The 19,679-nt window shown below is 39.5% G+C and overlaps 1 long non-coding RNA gene across 1 annotated transcript in view; it reads right to left on the reverse strand.

Moving 5' to 3' along the window:
* The window catches only part of LOC139010589 (uncharacterized), a 107,486-nt gene that overhangs the window by 28,641 nt on the left and 59,166 nt on the right, over positions 1–19,679 (reverse strand). The gene's annotated exons all lie outside the window — the stretch shown is intronic.

Here is a 19,679-nt window from a genome sequence, read left to right on the forward strand (position 1 = left end):
CAGTGAAGGCCTTTTTGTAAAGGGTAGCCCCCCCGCTTTCTCCTAGGAAAAGGTGAAACAGCTTGGCAAATCATATCTTCACAAATCATATCTTCCTCTCCAATTGCTTGATCCTTTTTATATCTGGGTTTTGGATCCATCTGATTGGTTCTTTGATATCTCCTTTTAAAATCTGAATTTTGGCTCAATACTTCTCTTCGGAATTTCATATTGCTGTGACTTAACTGGAATTTCCAATTTAACATACTATTACACTGTATTAGAAAAAGTTTTACTCTTCCCTCTCTTGGAAGAGTAGGGGAGAGAATTAATTATAGGCACCAAGAAACCAATTGCATAATAGGAATGTTGAAAATTATGCAATGTTGAGTTCTACATGAAACGGAAAATTTTATAAGAAAGGAAACGAACTACCTTCTCTCCCATGCTATTGAGGGAAGGCAAATAATGGGGACGGGCCATCATAGTCCTAACTATTCATAGCAAATCAATTTCATCTGCCAAAAAGAAGAATGGAGATTACGGATTTTAAAGGTGTTTTCCCCACAACAAATGGCCCATCCCCAAATATTAAAAAATAGCTAAACAAAGTGCATTTCTTTGGGTAATTTGGTATCTTTAAAAGAAAAGTTTAGGCATGGTTAATGAGCTCATTGTCCAATCCAATTTCTAAAATTAGAACCCTCTACTTTGATCTTTCTCTCTGGTCCATTCTTCCTGACGGCTCACTATTCTCCAAGTACAGTCCCTCCTCAGTTGGTCCCATGGTGGGTATCCTAGATCACTGAAAGTAAGAGTATTGTGGCCAGATTGTCACCTCACTCCTAAAATATATTATAAACCAAATGTAGGAGGGAAATGAGCTCATTCACAAATAACAAATGCTATGTCTCTGAAGGCTCCCGGCCTTTTAGCCTGCATCATATCCTCATTTTGCAGGTTAGGGTTTTCTGTCAGTCAGAGTAAAGGATCACTGTTACCCTCTTTCTCAGCTCACACGGGCAGTCACTTTCCCCATTTTCTGTGACTGTGCTACGGTTAATAGCACATCCCATACTACATTGGAATTGGTGTGTGAAACGGTATCTTCCTTACTGTGAGAGAACTCCTTAAGGTTATGGATTTTATTCAATTTTGTGAGTCCAGGTGTAAGAACAGTGCCTGGAACAAAGGGCTCAGTAAATGTTGAGTGAATGAAAGAAATTGAATATGATTCTTACTGTAATTATTTATGTTTATATGTCCCTTCCTCTCGACTGTGAGTCCTACAAGGTATGAATTCTATCTTACCTATTCCAGTGGCCTTAGCATTTAGCATTGTGCCTAGTGCTTAACCCGTAGCAGTTGCTCAAAATAATGTGTGTAAAATGAAGAAATGAATGCATTAATTTATGAGATGTGCAAGAGCAAGCACTCTGTAGTCTGTGTCATCTGTGCTCTTGTTATACCTACTCTTGTCCTTATCTTTAGGGGCTCAAGACTAGTTGAAATAAAAAAAAATAGCTTTGGGAGTCTGTTGCCATCCTCACCACCTTTTAAGATACCAGTTTTGTTTATTTCAGATAATAATGTTTGCTTTTTCTTTTTTTTTCTGTTTTCTCTTCTCTCTTCTTTACTTTTCTTTCTTTTTTCCCGAGTTACCCAGGTCTTGAATGAAGACCAAGGTTATAAGTGCAGTTAGGATAAGCCTTTTATAGAACTGTTGCTTTGGTTTATAAGCCCAACTTCTTGGACCAGTCAATGCCGTTGGTATTGGATGTCTTAATGCAATGCCTGAGGCTTACAGATAAAAACACTAAAGAGCAAGGTGAACATATGGGCTTCCTTCCTGAATAATACTTATTGCAGAATGTCCCTGGCAATACATAAAAATAGATGAAATATTAGCATTTTCAAAGCCCTAATCTCATACCCACACAAGCGTCCGCTCTTGTTTTAACCCCCAGCTTGGCACTGCTCCACCTCAGAAGTACATCTACCTCCACCTGGGGGCAAAATGAACAAATTGCTCTTCCTTGTTCACAAGACGGATTGAGTCTCTGAAGATCACCTCTCTGTTGCAAACTCCAAAATCACTCTCAGGCCTAAGGTCTGCTTCTCTGTACAAAAGACAAAAACCACCAGGAGGATGAATTTTTAAAATCAGGTTGTTACGGGTAGTTGAGAGTTCAGTTTGCCCCTCGCTGGGGAAAAAGAAAATTTAACCTGCAAAGCAGGAGTAAAGGAATATTTTTAACACATCGAAACTGGCGAAATCTGTCACGCTCAATTGTGCAGCCAAGCAAAATGAGATGAGTGTAGTAGTGGCAGTTGAGAAAAATGGCTTTTCAAATTCAGTTTTTTTATGAGAGTAATTTAGGAAGTGCAGTATGGGAGTCATTAAGTACAAAACACCATAAATGTCAGTTTGAGTTGTATTCTGCTTTTGTTTGGCTCAGCGAGTGGCACAGCGTACCTTAAGTCTGATGAAGAGGTTCTTTCGGAGGATATAAAGCAGAAGCATCAAGGCAGACCTCTGAACAGCACCACATCCCCCAGGAAAGGGGTCCCTCAAACAGCGTTTGCCTATCTTGTTGAGGAGACCAGGAGAGATCAGAGGAAGCTGTAGTGTCCATGCTGTGAATGATGTAACACCCAGAACTTCTCAGTGGGCCAGCCTCAGACTTCCCATTGGAAAATCAAGAGGTGAGCAGAAGCAGCAAGCTTGTGGGAAAAGACTTCACACAGGGAGGCAGGAGGGAGAAATAAAGCTTGAACCATCAGGCTGTGACAGAAGTAAATGGGAGCCCAAACCCAGCTGTGGCTCAGACTCCTGTTTCCATCAGTCACTGTTTTGGGGAGGCGATGGAAGCGGGAAAGTCTCTCCCACCCCCTCGCCTCTGTGAGCCTGAAAAGTAAGGGAGTGTGAAGTGTGATCCTTTGTAAATATTCGTTTGATGGTCTCACCAACTCTAGAGAGTTTAAAAACCAAGGAAATTTACTATAAATCTAAGATCTCAAGGAGAAAAGTATTTTTATGAGTCTTGTCTTTATTAAATAATTCTTGAGTCCAGTACAGCATGGCCGACCTAACCTCTGTCTAGATACTGAGAGGGGAGGGGCACTTAATAGAAATAGAATCACAGTTATTTAATAGCCACTCACTATAAAGAAGAGATTTTTTTACAGACCCTGAGAAACTAAAGAGCGAGTTACAAGAACAGGCCCTGGAGATAAGGCAGCAGATTCCGCATCAAGGGCAGGACCTAACTGAAGGGAGACAGTGTCCTGGGGGCTAATCTTTGCACTGAGGTTTAGATGAAGTATATTCAAGTTGGTCAGACCTCCAGGATTACCCATCAGAAGAAACTGACTGGACTCTGTAGTGGGAGCAGTTATGTTGACCAAGGAAAGAGGAAGGCAGGATATGCAGTAGTCACTCTAAAAGAGACTGTTGAGGCAAAGGCCTTACCTCTGGGAACATCTGGGCAAAAGGCTGAATTCATTGCCCTCACCAGAGCACTAGCATTATCTAAAGGAAAGCAAGTAAACATCTATACTGACTCTAAATATGCTTTCCTACTACACGTGCATGGTTCTACCTGGAAAGAAAGAGGACTATTAACAACTAATATAAAGGATGTTAAACATAAGCCAGAAATTCTGGACTTGCTACAGGCCATCCTGGGCCCTACTCAAGTAACTGGGATACACTGTCCTGAACACCTGAGAGAAAACACAACCACAGCAAAAGGAAAGGGAATGGCTGATAAAATAGCAAAAGAGGCAGCAAAAAGAAAACAACTGATGTCCCTAATACCAGCAGTAGACCTATCTCAGGTTCACCCAGAACATTCTGCCTCTGACCAGAAGAGGGTGGAGAAATGGTGGTTCAAGGAGACCAGCAATAATTGGAAAATCAATAAACAAGGAATTATCCTCCTTCCTGAACAGCTAATACAGTGGTTCTCAACTGTCTGGCCCTTTAAATACAGTTCCTCATGTTGTGACCCAACCATAAAATTATTTTTGTTGCTACTTCATAACTGTAATGTTGCTACTGTTATGAATCATAATGTAAATATCTGATATGCAGGATGGTCTTAGGCGACTCCTGTGAAAGGGTTGTTCAACCGCCAAAGGGGTCACGACCCACAGGTTGAGAACCACTGAAATAGAACTCATACTAAAATACATTCATGAAGCAACAAATTATGGGAGAGACTCTACTAACATCAAACCCTGGGTTATGGGCCAAGGAATAGCCCAGGCAGTTTTCAGAGTGACAGCTAAGCACTTTTTATGCCAAAGGAACAATCCAAAAATGACTCCCACCCAAGGAAGGGAGGGAGACAGTTCCCTTTTGAGGACTGGCAAATAGATTTTACCCAGATGCCAAAATCTGGGGGCTGGAAATATTCACTTGTATTTGTTTTTTTGAAAACAGATTTTTATTAATTTCAGAGAGTAATGGAGAGAGATAGAAACGTTAGTGATGATTGAGAGAATCATTGATTGGCTGCCTCTTGCACCCTCCACACTGGGGATTGAGGCCACTACCTGGGCATGTGCCCTGACCAGGAATCAAACTATGACCTCCAGTTTCATAGGTTGAAGTTCAACCACTGAGCCATGCTGGCTGGGCTCTACTTGTATTTGTTTACACTTTTTCTGCCCCACAAGTAACCAAGCCCTTTTAAAGGACATAATCCCTCGGTTTAGACTTTCTAACAGTTTACAAAGTGCTAATGGGCCTGCTTTCATTTCTGAAATCACTCTAAAGGTCAGTCAATTTCTTAATATTACATGAAAGTTACTTATGGCCTGGAGATCACAAGCCTCCAGAAAAGTTGAAAAGATGAATCACACCTTGAAGAAAAATATAGCAAAGCTTTGTCAGGAGACTCCTCTCCATTGGGATCAAGTTTTGTTAATTGCTCTGCTCAGAATGAGGGCAGCTCCCTGAAGTGGTATTTGTTTGAGTTTCTATGAAATAATATATGGGTGGCCCTTTCAGGCCACTAAAGGAATGGAGGATATATACATAGATCATGATATCAAAATTAAAAATGATATTCAACATCTTAACCAGACATTAGCCATAATAGAGATCTTTCTGTTTCAGGTCCATTACATCCTTCTGAAGCCAGAGATACAGTCCTACTCAAGACATGGAAAGCCAGATCCCCAGAGGATCAATTAGAAGAAAAATGGACTCAACCATGGGACAAGCTCCTAACCATCCCATCTGCCTTAAAACTGGCAAGGGTGAAGCCCTGGGTTCATCACATCAGAGTAAAAAGAGCACTGGAAGGAAAATAGACAACCCAACCCAAGAAACATTGAAAGCCGTCCTCCGAATAAAACAACTGCCTTAGTCTTAACTTTTTACCTGTTTCTCCAGATATTAGGAGAACTCTATCCCTTTAAACATAACGAAAACACTAGAGTATGTTTATAAAGCCAAAAATGTTCGGAATATTTCTGACTTTTGCCTGTCAGGAGGGACTTAGGTAAAACCAACTTTCACCTCTTGTCTTGTAGGGGTAGGCGCCCCTATAAGAAACATCAGGAATTATACCCACTTCATCACCATCGATAAGACTATAACCTACAATGACATTTCTTCTTTAGGACCCAGCACCTACCAAAAGGATAAGGACATGTTTTCACTGAAAGTACTGGCTGTTGCCCTGGTAAGGAAATGTGTTTATGTTTCTAACTGCTCTGAAAGTTGTGTCAGGTTACCTATGGACCGTGCCATGAACTGTACCAGTAATTTTTCAATAGTTTGTGGTTATGGACATGTCAAGTTACCAGGTGGGTGGCTTCTTATGTATGGACTATATGTTTAATCATATATACCAGCCAACAGCACAGGGGGACCAAGCTCCCCAGGAAGACTCATCATCTTCATGCCTCAGAGACATCTCAGCATCCAGACCAGGCGTGATCTCTCCACTTACTTTCTCCAGATGGCAATGTACTGTTATGGAGTCCAGCTAAGTATATTTCCCTGACCCTCTTTGTAATTTGGGTAATGGTTATCTCCCTAAACGTAGACATGAGCAGACAAGCTTACAGTATGGTAAAGGCCTTAAATGCCACTTCTAGGGCCATAAGTGCCTTAAACCAAGAAGAGTTAGGACAAATAAGAGAAGCAATTCTAGAAAACCGAGCTGCCCTTGACTATATACTCCTAAGGTATTATAATGGCTGTGAAGAATTTAAAGACTCTGTTGTTTTAATTTTACTGACAATTACCAGCGTATAGAAAACAAACATCAGGTTAATGATACGATTTCTAAGGTTAAGCAAAAAGAAGGATTTTTGATGGCTATTATCAACAAATCAACAAATGACAAGTATTGGCAAGGATATGGAGAAAAAGGAACCCTCATGCACTGCTGGTGGGAATGCAGACTGGTGCAGCCACTGTGGAAAACAGTATGGAGATTCCCCAGAAAACTAAAAATGGAACTGCTATTTGACCCAGTGACCCCACTTCTAGGAATATATCTCAAGAAACCAGAAATGCCAATCAGAAAGGATATATGCACCTCTATGTTCATAGCAGCACAATTCACCATAGCTAAGATTTGGAAACAGCCTAAGTGCCCATCAGCAGATGAGTGGATTAGAAAACCGTGGTACATCTACACAATGGAATACTACACTGCTATAAAAAAGAAGGAATTCTTACCATTTGCAACAACATGGATGGAACTGGAGAGCATTATGCTAAGTGAAATAAGCCAGTCAGAGAAAGATAAATGTCACATGATCTCATTCATTTGTGGAATATAATGAACAACACAAACGGATGAACAAAAGTAGAAACATAGAAGCATCGGGCAGATTGTCCAACCTATGAGGGGAGGTGGGGGGTGAAGGAGTAAGAGATCAACCAAAGGACTTATATGCATATATATGAGCATAACCAATGGACACAGACACTAGGGGGGTGAGGGCATGTGCTGGGGGGTGGGGGAGGCTGGGGAGAGGTCAATGGGGGAAAAAGGAGACATATGTACTACTTTAAACAATAAAGAATTGAAAACAAATAAACAACAAATGAACAAACAAACAAAAAAGAAGAGATTTTTTTACAGACCCAGGAAAACTGAAGGAAGTATTCCAAGAAGGCGAACAGGCCCTGAGGATAAGGCAGCCAGAGCCCAGATCAAGGACAGCACCTGTCTGAAGGGAGGCAGTGTTCCGGGGCTAATCTTTGTGAGGACAATGAAAGAAGGCAGATTCTGGGAACTCACCAACATTAGATTTTTTCCCCAACCACTAACCCTGTATAAGAGCTTGTTTGAAATGAAATGTCAGAGCAGTATTTTCAGAGTTTTACACCTGCTGTTCTTTCAGATTGCCAGCTATCTGATTAATAAATGTGCCATACATATTCAACTTTGTCTCTACTTATTTGACTCTGGTAGTGGCAGGGAGCCAGGACTCTTTCGTGTCCAGTATTAATACTTTGGCTTTTTGACTAGCTTAAGTTCATCACACACCTGGTTCTCAGAATAAAGCCTCCACCCTTCATATTTGTACATCAGCCTCTTCCTTTTTTAAAAACCAATCTTTAAAATTGGCTGCACCATCTCATCTAATCTTATCCCAATTTGTTTATATGGTTTTCTTTTGTAGACACTTAGTTCCTCTGAAAATTGGCCATGATTGTCTCACTTTTAAGCCTTTGCTTTTTGAAGTGTTTTTATGTGAACTTCAAATTGTACATCATGGCTTAGTCACATTGAGCTAGGTTTCTAAAGTTCAGGTCAAGTCAACCTACTCCAGTCTTCCTCGGCTCGCGTGAATGACCTCTCTCTGTAAATCTGTGGTCTCCATACCACCTTCTGTGACAGCCATATTAACTCTCCCCTCTTCCCAGAAGTTTTCTCCATTATATTCTGGTCTCCTTGGTGGCAGATTCCATTGTATCCATCACAGAGTTTTATTTGAGCTTGTTTTTCTTTGGAAGTTTTTACGTGCTGTGTGGCAGTGTATGTGTGCACGTGCACATACATATACATCTTAGGGGAAAAAAGACGCTTCCTTTTTCCTTTATCTCATCTAAAGCACACTTGTTTATTCACTCTTTCTTCCACTCTTGGCCAAATTATCAGCGAACAACCACCACTACCCCCTTGCCACATCAGGGAGTATAAAGGGCAGACGCCCTCCAGTCTTACACCATCTCCCTGTGCTGCTCCTCTGCTTGCATAACCTCAGTTCAGAGATGGTGTGGATACAGTTGGCTCAGTGGTTTCATGAGGTCAGCAGAATGGCCTACATACTCAATCCGTGTCAACCTTGTAAGATGGGCTGGAGCAGAGGAAGCGTTCCAGTTAGGAAAATATAAGGTGATAATTCACCATTCTTTTGTATTTAGTGAGACAGAATCCATTTAAACATTATATCATTCAGTTAATGGGATCATGTTCACTTATTCATTCATTCCTGCAATTATCCATTCACTAACTCATCTGTCATATATTGAGATCTGTTCTGGGCGAGTAATTTTAGTAGGGAGGTATAGCCGTTATCTATTGCCATAATAATGCTGAATAGCAAATTACCAGAAAACCTCAGTATCATACAACAATATTTATTTAATTCATAAGCTTGTTCAACAGTGATTTCTGTTTTGTGATTTTGGCTGAGCCAGGCTTGACTGATCTCAGCTGAGCTCACTCATTTATCTGTCATCAGCTGGCAGTTAGGGGACTGGCAAGGAGCCCCCTGGCTAGGAGAGGTGAGAAAACTATCTTTTTCATGTGGTTTCTCCCCTCCAGCAGGCTAGCCTGGCTTAAGTACATGATGGTGAGGATCCAAGACAATGATAGAAGTGAACAAAACTTCTTGAGACACAGCCTCACAATGGTACTAAGTCACTTCCGTCCTATTCAATTGGCCAAAAGTGAGTCTAAAGGGGAGCCCAGATTCAAGTTATGGGTGGAGAGGATGAGGAATAAACTCCAACACTTTAAGGGAGAATCTGCAAAGACACATTGCAAAGAGCATGGGTTCAGGAAAGCCATTTGAGACACCAATACAATTGTCCTACCACAGGGAGACAGACTGGCAGACCCCAATTTAGACAATAATGTGATAAGGACTATGAGAGCAATCTGTACACAGTGGTAAGAGAGAAATATATTTCTTTACAATGTTCTACCTTTTTAAAGGAACAAGAGGAAGAAAGAAGCCAGTAAACAATTTATGTTCTTTTTTTCTCTCTCTCCTTTCCCACCAATACATACAAGTCGGGTGTTCAAGACTTGCGTGGGGCAGCCACTTTAAAGAAGTGGGACTGAGCAGTTTGGAAGTCGGCTCCTGTTGCAGAGGTCATATGAATGCATTATTGTTTCTCTGGTGAAGACTAAGAAACTGTGTATTTGGAAACTAAGCTCTTATTGACAACTTCAGATGTGTTCCTTGGTCTTCAGAGAAGACTTTTCTGTGTTATTTTTTGCTTTTGAAGTAAGTAATGGGCACTAAACTTCATTTCACTTTCTCATTTCTGCATTTGTCACTTGGCCTCATTAGATTTCGGAGTCTCACTTGTCTGTGTGATTTAGACTCCCAAGAACTCCCAAGGCAGAAATGGCTGCCTGCTATATTTTACAGAACTTAATCAATGCTAAGTATAGGTTTAAATCAATGAGTCTTATACTTGCTGAGTCATCCTGCAATTCAGCATCATACTAGTAACCTCTCAAAGAGAGGTTGCTCTTTACCTTTGGAGGTTGTTATGGAAAAAGAGCCAATTAGAACTTTTCAAGTATGGTCCCCTCGGACACAGCTATAGTCTCAGCAATGGACAGTGAAGAAGTGAAAGGACGTGATTGCGTGGTTGAGAGAAATCTAAACTCTCGAGTTACAGTCTGCCTGTCCCTTTTTGAATTCCCAACAGTATCCTATTCTCATAAGAAATAACAAATTGACTTTTTGTAGCTTCCACTATATCTTTTCCCAGCATCCTATAGTTTTCCGAGTATAGGTCTTTTACCTCCTTGGTTAAGTTTATTCCCAAGTATCTTAATTTTTTTGTTGCCATGGTAAATGGGATTGTTTTTTAGTTTCTTTTTTTAAAGAATTCATTATTGGTGTGTAAAAATGCCATCAAATTCTGGGTGTTAATTTTGTATCCTGCTACATTGCCGAATTCATTTATTAAATCTAGTAGTTATTTTGGTGGAGACTTTAGGGTTTTCTATGTATAATATGTCATCTGTGAATAATGACAGTATGTGCTACCTATATGACTTAATTTAGACCATAAGCAGCTCCTTCCAGTCCTAAAATATCCCACTATTACTTGAGTGCCCATACTTCCCAGTTTTCCAGGGATAGTTGTTTTATCCCTGTTGTCCTGGCATGACTAACTTTCACTTTAAAAGTGTTCCTGTTTTGATAATACATTATTTAGTCACCCTACCTATTAATATAGGGTTTCATTACATTATATAGGGTTTTCAGTTTCCAAAATCCTTTACACTTACTTACTGGAAATATTACTTAGAAATCTAAAATCTCAAAAAAAACTTTATAATCTATTGAAAACAATTAGCAAGTCAGGATTTAATGAGTGTGAGGGAGGTAATGAAAGAGAGTTTTGAAAGGGAAATCCTAAGGCCACCAAAGGCAAACTCTCACCTTCCACTGGTGCCAGTTGTCCACTGTGGATACTGGTCACCTGACAGGTATATGTGGCCAACAGAATGTTTATTGCTCAACTGCGTTAATAGGCAAATATTTCCTCATTCTCTAAACTGAAAAAGCCAATGCAAGGTTAAAAGTACTAACAAGGCCTCAGGAAATTTTTTCTGTTAAAAAAATTCCATCAATGCTTTAATTGATTATGTAATAGTTGCCCTTTTAAAATAATTTTATACGTATTCAAAATTTTAGTTTACTCATCAGCTTCTTTCTTCCATATTTATTTTTTTCTTATAATTTTTGTTGAGGAACATGTGTAGTTTGACCTGTAGAGTTTCTCACATTCAACCTGTTTGACATGTTCCTCTGTCCTGTGTATTTCATGTAAACTGGCATCTGGGTTTAAAAGCTTGTGCTTTTTCATCAGAAGGCAAATAATGACTGTCATTTTGTGAAATTAGCAGTCATTTATCTTTATTGCCTGATTCAGGGGTCAAAAACCCCTGTGAGCCAAATATGGCCCATTCCTGTTTTTGTAAATAACGGAACACAGCTAGGCACATTTGTTTATACATTGTCTATGACTGGGTCTGCTCTGAAAACAGAACTGAGTAGTTTAATCATGTCATGTGCCCTGCCAAACCTACAATATTTACTGTCTACCACTTTACAAAACAGTTTGCTGATCCCTGGCCTAATTCATTCATTGCTATTCAAAATGGCAATAATATATATATATATATATATATATATATATATATATATCTTTTAAAATACAAAATTCTCTTAGAAATCATACTGATATCTCCAATTCTAACATAGGATCACAGAATTCTTAAACTCTTCTATAATTTTACAGTCTTTCTTAAACATCAAGAATCCTGGTTCTCAAAAAACAGGAATGATGGAATTTCACTTTGCATAATTACTCACCTGCTTAATCCCATTAGGAATTAACAGCTTAGTAATAATAAATTATAATTACTAATGATTTATCAAGTAAATAAATTTGTGCATTACATAAAGCATATTATATTAAAATTATATTATATAAATTTATATAAATTATGAAATTTAATTTGTAATTTATAGTTTATAAAATAATATATATTATATAATATAAACCAATATAAAATATATAAATATTAAAAATAAATGATAAAGAGGTAATATGCAAATTGACCATCACTCCAAACACACAAGATGGCCACCTCCACGTGGTCAAAGATGGCCGCCCCCATGTGGCCACAAGATGGCTGGCAGGGGAGGGAAGTTGGGAGGGACAAGGCCTGCAGGGGAGGACAGTTGGAGGGGACGCAGGTCTGCAGGGGAGGGCAGTTGGGGGGAACCAGGCCTGCAGAAGAGGGAAGTTGGGGGTGAACAGGCCAGCAGGGGAGGATAGTTAGGGGTGACCAGGCCTACAGGAGAGGGCAGTTGGGGGTGACCAGGCCTGCAGGGGAGGGCAGTTAGGGGCAATCAGGCCTGCAGGAGAGTAGTTAGGCATCGATCAGGCTGGCAGGGGAGTGGTTAGGGGGTGATCAGGCAGGCAGGCAGGTGAGCGGTTGGGAACCAGCAGTCCTGGATTGTGAGAGGGATGTCTGACTGCCGGTTTAGGCCCAATCCCGGTAGGACATCCCTCAAGGGGTCCCAGATTGGAGAGGGTGCAGGCTGGGCTGAGGGACACTCCCCCCCCCCCCCCCCATGCATGAATTTTGTGCACCGGACCTCTAGTAATTAATAATGGTTTATTAATAATAAATGTATCACCACCAAATATTATTACAAAACCACAATTAAACATTTCTTCATTCCCTAGCTGATTTGACTCAGTGGATAGAGCAGTGTCCTGTGTACTGAAGGGTCCTGGGTTCGATTCCAGTCAAGGGCACATGCCTGGGTTGCAGGCTCTATTCCCAGTAGGAGGCAACCAATCAATGATTCTCTCATATCGATGTTTCTAACTGTCCCTCCCTCTCCCTTCCTCTTTGAAATCAATAAAAACATATTTAAAAAAAATAAAAGATAAACATTAAAATTTTTTTTCATGTGGTATCTTTATTTTTTGTAACATACTTTATTCTCTACATTTTGAATTAAACTGTTGTTTTACTAATTTTCTGTTCAGTAGATCTGTCCACTTTTGAGAGATAAGGTGTTGAAGTCTCCAACTATAATAATGGATTCACCTATTTCTGCTTGCTGTTTATTCAATTTTTGCTTCATGTATTTGGACATTGTTTTTTGGTGCATACGAAGGATTATTATGTCTTCTTAGAGAATTGATCCATTTTTTATTATGTAATGCCTCTCTATATCCTTGATACCTTTGCTTTCTCTGAATTCTGTGCTCTCTGAAATTAATACAGCTACTTACACTTCCTTTTGATTAGTGTTAGCATGGTATATCTTTCCCCACCCATTTACTCTTGTCTACTAAAGTCCTGAGTCTAGCATTTATGAAGATAGAAGTGAGGAAACTTGATATGATCAATTGGGTAAAGGAGATAAAAGGTAGAGGCTCAGTAAGAATCTAAGCAGAGAGAAGGAGAAAGATGCCTGCTTGCCCCATTCAGGCATCTCCCTCTCAGGCTCTCCTATAATCAAGTCTCTATTCCAATACCCACTAACTAAATAGCATTGTAGTGCAGATGAAAGTTGATGTTAGGTACTCACTCTCCTAAAAAGGAAGATAAAATAGAAGAGACCTAAAACTTTACTTTTGATTTAGTGGCTTAAGGAAGATGAACTAGAGAGAAATGTCTGCAAAAGAATACTTTTACTCCCATAGCCATTATTTGTGTGGAATCCTTGATGGAAATTGCCTGCCTCCTCTAAGCCCAATTTCCAGAAGTTTGACAGAGATGAATTGGATATTACTTGAAATGCTTTTATAAAGACAAAATGAAATCTGGCCAACTAAAACTAAACTAAAGGAAACAATGCTTGAGGAAAATTGTCCCTCTTCAACAAAAATCCAACAACACATCTCTAGTCTCATCAATCACCACAGAAATCAATACTTTATTTTGTTTTTAAGTTTGCATCTTTTCAAAGTCCCAGCAGTGCCTAGATCACTTAAAATAATTTTATTTAATTGAAGCTGCTTTTTCATGTTTTCTAAGTATTTATGAGAGACTCCTGAATCACTCAGTGATTTTATAAAATTTTATTGTTAAATTTGATAAAGATTGATTTATTGATGCCACTAATGATAATACTTTTTGCTAAATCAAACATTTTAAAAGTGGGCTTCATTTCCATCTGCCAATATCAGCATTTATGTGTCTGAGGTCTTTTGCCACCATGGAAGCCATCTCTCTACCATGTGCATATAGACCAGTGGTACCATTGCTGGAGAATTGACATCTCCCAGCTCTAGAAGGCGACCTCAACCAATGACTCTTGAGAGTTTCTTTGTAAACATCCCAGTTCCTGTGTCTCAAGGGTGGAATCATTTTGTTTTACATCATTTTCCAGAGTTCAGCTCCAGTTACAGTGGTAGTGGAGTTAAAACATCCAATCGGGGTTGCCTTCCCTTCAGTTAGATGCCACTGTAAAGCCCCTTTAGGAATGAAAGACCTATCACTATAGCAGCAAGAAACCCTGCTAGCAGATAGTTCTCAGCTATCAGCTCCACTTCAGGATTTTCCAACCCCCTTCAGCTGGAAAAACAGAACAAAACATCTTCCTCGAGAACATTACTCCTGTCACAGGGCAACTTGCATCCAAACATTGATTTACACAAGGATAGAAAGGCCTGACTCTCTCGAGCCCAATTTGGGACAGTTATGAAAGGGCAATTCCAGATCCAGTGTCACCTGAAAGCATGGTTGAGGCTTCTTAGCCTTGAGACTTTGTGGCAGCCCAATGTCTCCCTCTGTCCAATCCTGCCCCCTCCACGTGCCTTCTATAGGTGTAGGTCCCAAGGGCACTCCTTAAGAAACCTTCAGCATATTACTCTCCATCTCAATTGGTTTACTGTGGATCCCAGCCAATGAAAGCTTTTTTGTTTCATGGCTCCACTCTCCTGTTGGTATTCTCTCTGTGTCCAAAATTAATTGTCTACACTAAAATTATTGTTTCACTTCTGCTTCTAAAGGCATTAGTAGTGAATGTGGTCCTATGGATCAGACTCTCAGAATAGGATTCTGGAATAGAATTATTGGATTATTTTTCCAGCAAGAAGGCAATTAATGGTGGTGGGGAATGGAACCATGACCCCCCTGGCATGCTGTAGCATCATGATGACCAAGGCTGTCAGCTGTGTGTTTCTCCAGTGGCTCCTACAGGGTAGTGCAGGTGGGATGGAATGCATTTGCTCATGTGATGTATCTAACATTATAACACATGGTTGTCATGAGATGACAGAACTGTGGAACTGATATTAAGCACAATCCATGTGCTGAGGGAAGAAAATGACAGACTCAAGTCAATCTACCAATAATTTAGGGCGCCCTGTGAAAGCTATAAGGCCTGTAGACAGCATTGAAGGGACTCTGACCTTTTGCATTAGGAGAATAAAATTGGACACAAAACTAGATTCATGGCCTAATTATAAAAACAGCAGAAATGCAGATAAGGTTTCTTTCTTGCCTAGAGCCAGGGCCTGTGATAGAGGAAGGAATGAGATACTGAGACCTGGAATCAGATCATCTAAGTGGATGTGCCTGATGGAAAGCCTTGGTTCCCACTTCCCCTTCAAAGTTTTGGGCCTGCATAAGGCCCTCCCTTGATACAGACAAACAGATTATTTTGCCTAGAGAAGAGGCAGAAGACTTATCTGCCTCAGATGCCTCTCAATGAAGTGTTTCTCTTCAATGTTTACCTCCTCTCCTTTCCCGTTATGGTTTGTAGACCAATAACTCGGGTCAGGTCTTAGCATAGCCTGACTGGGGATGAACTCTTTCTTCCTCTTGTCAAACAAAGTGATTAAGAGAGTGACAAGATCTGGCTAGTATGTATCCATAGAAACTTAGAAATATTTAAGATACTAGTTGGGGGTGATAGTGGTGTAGATTATAAGGCTTACAGGGCAACGTTTATTAAAGTGGCATCATCTCCCTACCGTGCAATTGAAAGTCTGACAAGGACACTTGGGTCTGGTCCTGACACAGCTGTTGGAATTGCTTCTGGAAACTTGAAGAAGAATGATGGCCCGTGCACCTTGAGTGAATTTATTCTGACGCAAGAATTTTAACCCGTTTCCTTGAGTTTCCTTGAAGAATTAAGCTCCAGGAACCACTGTAGATGTTGGCTTAAAATGTACTTTTACTTCCTTCTTTCCCTTTGTATTTCTTTCCCATTCGTTATTGGTGCTCCCTGCACCTCCAGGATAAATACTCAAACTCTATCTGAGGATCTGTTTCTCTGGAACTCCAACAACAAGATCCAAATACATTCTCTAAAGTTTTCTGTTAACTGTGAGCCCAGGCAGACTGTGTGTACTTTTGTTAGTAACTTATTCCCTCTGGGTTTCAATTTTCTTCATCTAATATATGCAGACACTAATAGTATCTACCTCATCGAGACATTGTCAGTATTAAATAAGTCAACATTTGTAAAGCCTTTAGGACATTTCCTGACACGTAAGTTATTTGTTAAAATAATATTGCAAGTTTTCTTTTCTTTCTTTCTTTTTTTTTTTTGAGGAAGTAATGGGAAGATTTATCTTTAAAACTGCTTTTGTTTTCCTGAACATTTTAGGGAGTAATATTTTCTGGCTATGTTAAAGTAATTAGCTCTTCTTAACCATGCAGACTTTTGTTAGAAGTAACATATGTAGTAACTAAAATTAATGCAGATACATTTTGTTTTGCTGAGCAGCAAAAAAATACATAATGTGTTGGCTTCCATTTCATGTGCAAATTATCGAATAAATGAGTGAATTATAGAACTTAAGATTCATCAGGCATTGTTGGATAAACCTTAAATTCACTATTGGGGATCCAAGTAACTCAGAACTTCACAGCAAGTTTAAATATGCGGTGAACATTAGCAGGTGCTTTTATTGCTTTATCTCTGCAGGTCCAAGAGAGAAATGGCCCTCAAGGGATAAAAATGGGTTTTCATGTTGCAGGCATAAGAAGCTTTCAAACGTATTTTGGAAATCTTTCCCTAACAGGTTTCCAAAATACATTTTCCAGTAGTCTTAGAGAGCTTGAGTAAGAGGTTTTAATTAGAACTCTCCCTTTTCTAGAGCAAACAGATACTAGATTCCATTCCATGATTTAGCTGGTTGCAGAGCCATGGGAGCCGTCAGGAACATTGTTCAGGGAAATCTCTGTTCTCCTTTATACACAGCTCCAGAGGTAATAATCTGCCTGTTTTAAATTCAGGTTTCAACCCTTTCACTTTAGCTGGTGGTTGATTAAAAGGTTGACGTCAGTGTGACAGCTCAGGCTCACTTCGATTTATTGTGTGACGCAGGTTGCTGGGACAGAGGAAGTTTGACTTGTTTTGGTTGCCTCCTGACAAGGTTTTCCTGACTTCACTCCTAGCCAAGCATCTGAGCCATTTTCTTTCCCTGGTTGTTTTCAAGAATTCTATACTGACAGCTTCATCAACGTGTTGTTTTCCTCTTTTCCAGAGTCCCTGTACTGCATTCCAGGACTGAATGAAGACTTTCTCCTGTCTCCCCTGGGCTTTTCCCTCTGCACTAGGTCTCCTGAGACCTCACCAAGGATCCCGGAGACTTAGATTTGAATGTAGATGGTAAGAGCTTGCCAAGCTTCAATGAATCATTTTCTGATTTCAAAAGGAACATAGACTCTTTCAAAAGCTCTAAAAAAGTATGAAAAATGGGACGTAAATGTGGAAACTCATTCATTGTCCCATGTGTGTATTATTATAGATTTTTTTCCCCAAAATCGAAATACTTTGAAAGGGATCCTAGTATATATTCTCTTTTGCTACTTGAATTGTCCATATGTCCATCATGGTTCTATAAAATATGTACAAAGTTATTAAATTTGTAACTTCCTGAGAGGGTGTGGGTTAGTTTAGTTTTTCTTTACTAGAACTCATTTGGATTGCTCTTTCACCTTCCAAGTATATTTGCTAATTTTTAATTATGAGAAGACACCTGGTTTTACTAAGGGTGTGTTTTTATGAAATTTTAGATTAAGACATAGTGTTAAAACACCCGCACAATAAGTATTTAAATATTTAATATTAGTTTCAGCATAGGCAATAACTAATTAAAACAAATTTAAGCCATAGAAAATCTGTCTTCTACAATGACTAAAATATATTAACTGATGCACAAACATAAGAGAAACAAACTTATCACAACAAACATAACTTACACGAAAGTTAATTACCCAAAGGGAATATCTAGCTGCATTAACTTTCTGACCTTTTTACGTTACAACTTATCCCAATCCTATCCCTCTCTCTTCATAGACTAGGTAGACATGTATCTATTTTATTTATCTCCAGTGTCATGCTTAATTTGGTTCCCAAACCAAAACTCTTTAAACTCCAGTCAACTGAGTGTTCTTTTTGAGAATTTTGTCATTTTCCCCTTACACGGTGGTTCTCAACAGCTTGCTGTTTTGCCTTCCAGAGGACATTGGAGATGTCTAGAGACATTGTTGATTGTCACAATGGAGGAAGGAGATGGTGCTACTGGCATCCATTAGGTAAAGACTAGAATGTTGTTAAAAATCATACACTACACAAGACAGCTTTCCCAAAGAAGAGCTATCTGACCCTAATTTACCCAGTAGCACAAATATTGGAACGCCACTCACCATCTCCATACCACAGTCACGGAAGATACTTTCCTCATCTGAGAGTCATCAACCTTAATCACCTATGCACAATTCTTTTTGCAATATAGTTACAGGCTCTGGGGATTAGGATGTGGATTTGTGGGGGATAGAAATTATTTCTCTCTCTCCTCCATTTCTTCCATTCTCTTCTTCTTGAGATCTTAATAGGTGGCTATTGTTTATTTATATCCCTTGGTTTTTCTGTCACATTTCCTTCTCTTTGACCCCTTGATTATTTTAAGCCTCGCCCATTTATTTTTAAATTAAATTCTTAAAAAATATTACACCAGCATTGTTAAGAAGTTAATACCCTGCACCCAATTTCTCCTATTTCTGACATCTTACATTTGTATGGCACATTTGTCAGAATTAATGAACCACTATCAATGTATTATTGTTAACTAAAGCCCATACTTCATTTGGATTTCCATCATTTTTTTCCTTATGTCCCTTTTATTGTTATTTATTTATGTCCCAGGATTCCATCTAGGACACCAAATTCCATTTAGTCATCATGCCTTCTTAAGATCCTCTTTGCTGTGATAGTTTCTCAGACTTTCCTTGTTTTTGATGACCTTGAGAGTTTTAAGGCTTAATAGGCAGATATTTTGTAGAAATCCCCTCAATTGAGATTTGCCTGATGTTTTTCTCATGATTAGACTGGGGTTATAGGTTTTTAGGAGGAAGGCCTATGGAGATAAAGTGCCATTTTCCTCACATCCTATCAAGAGTATGTACTATCAGCATGACATTACTGTTGATGTTAACCTTGTTCACCTGGCGGAGGTGGTTTTTGTAGGGTTTCTCCCCTATGAAGTCCCTCTTTACCCCCTCTTCCCATCCTTGTCCTCTTTTACGTGCTCAGCTCACACGTAAGGAGTGGGGAGTTCAGCTCTGCCTCTTTGAGGGTGAAGTATCTACATGAATTCTTTGGAATTCTTCTGAAAGGGAGATTTGTTTGTTTCTACCCATTTAATTATTTGTACCATCATTTTGTTGTAGGCGGCAGGAATGGCCCCAGGTGTTAGACCAGTGAGGTCGGACGGAACCTGGGTTCAGCAACCTCAGTACTTGACTCTGGCTAGGAAAGAATTCAGAGCCAAGACCCAAACTGTAAGAGAACATTTATTTATAAAATCAGAGGTAGAGGAAATAATTCATAGAAGAAATGGGCTTAGGAAAAGGGCTTAGGAAACAAGTTATAGAGGTAAAGGAAGGGCCCTTGGAGCTTGGGAGTGAGGAAGCCAATGGCAACAT

Source organism: Myotis yumanensis, unplaced genomic scaffold, assembly GCF_028538775.1.
Source record: "Myotis yumanensis isolate MYYU_CA2020_CCGP unplaced genomic scaffold, mMyoYum1.0.hap1 SCAF_5, whole genome shotgun sequence".
NCBI classification, from domain to species: domain Eukaryota; kingdom Metazoa; phylum Chordata; class Mammalia; order Chiroptera; family Vespertilionidae; genus Myotis; species Myotis yumanensis.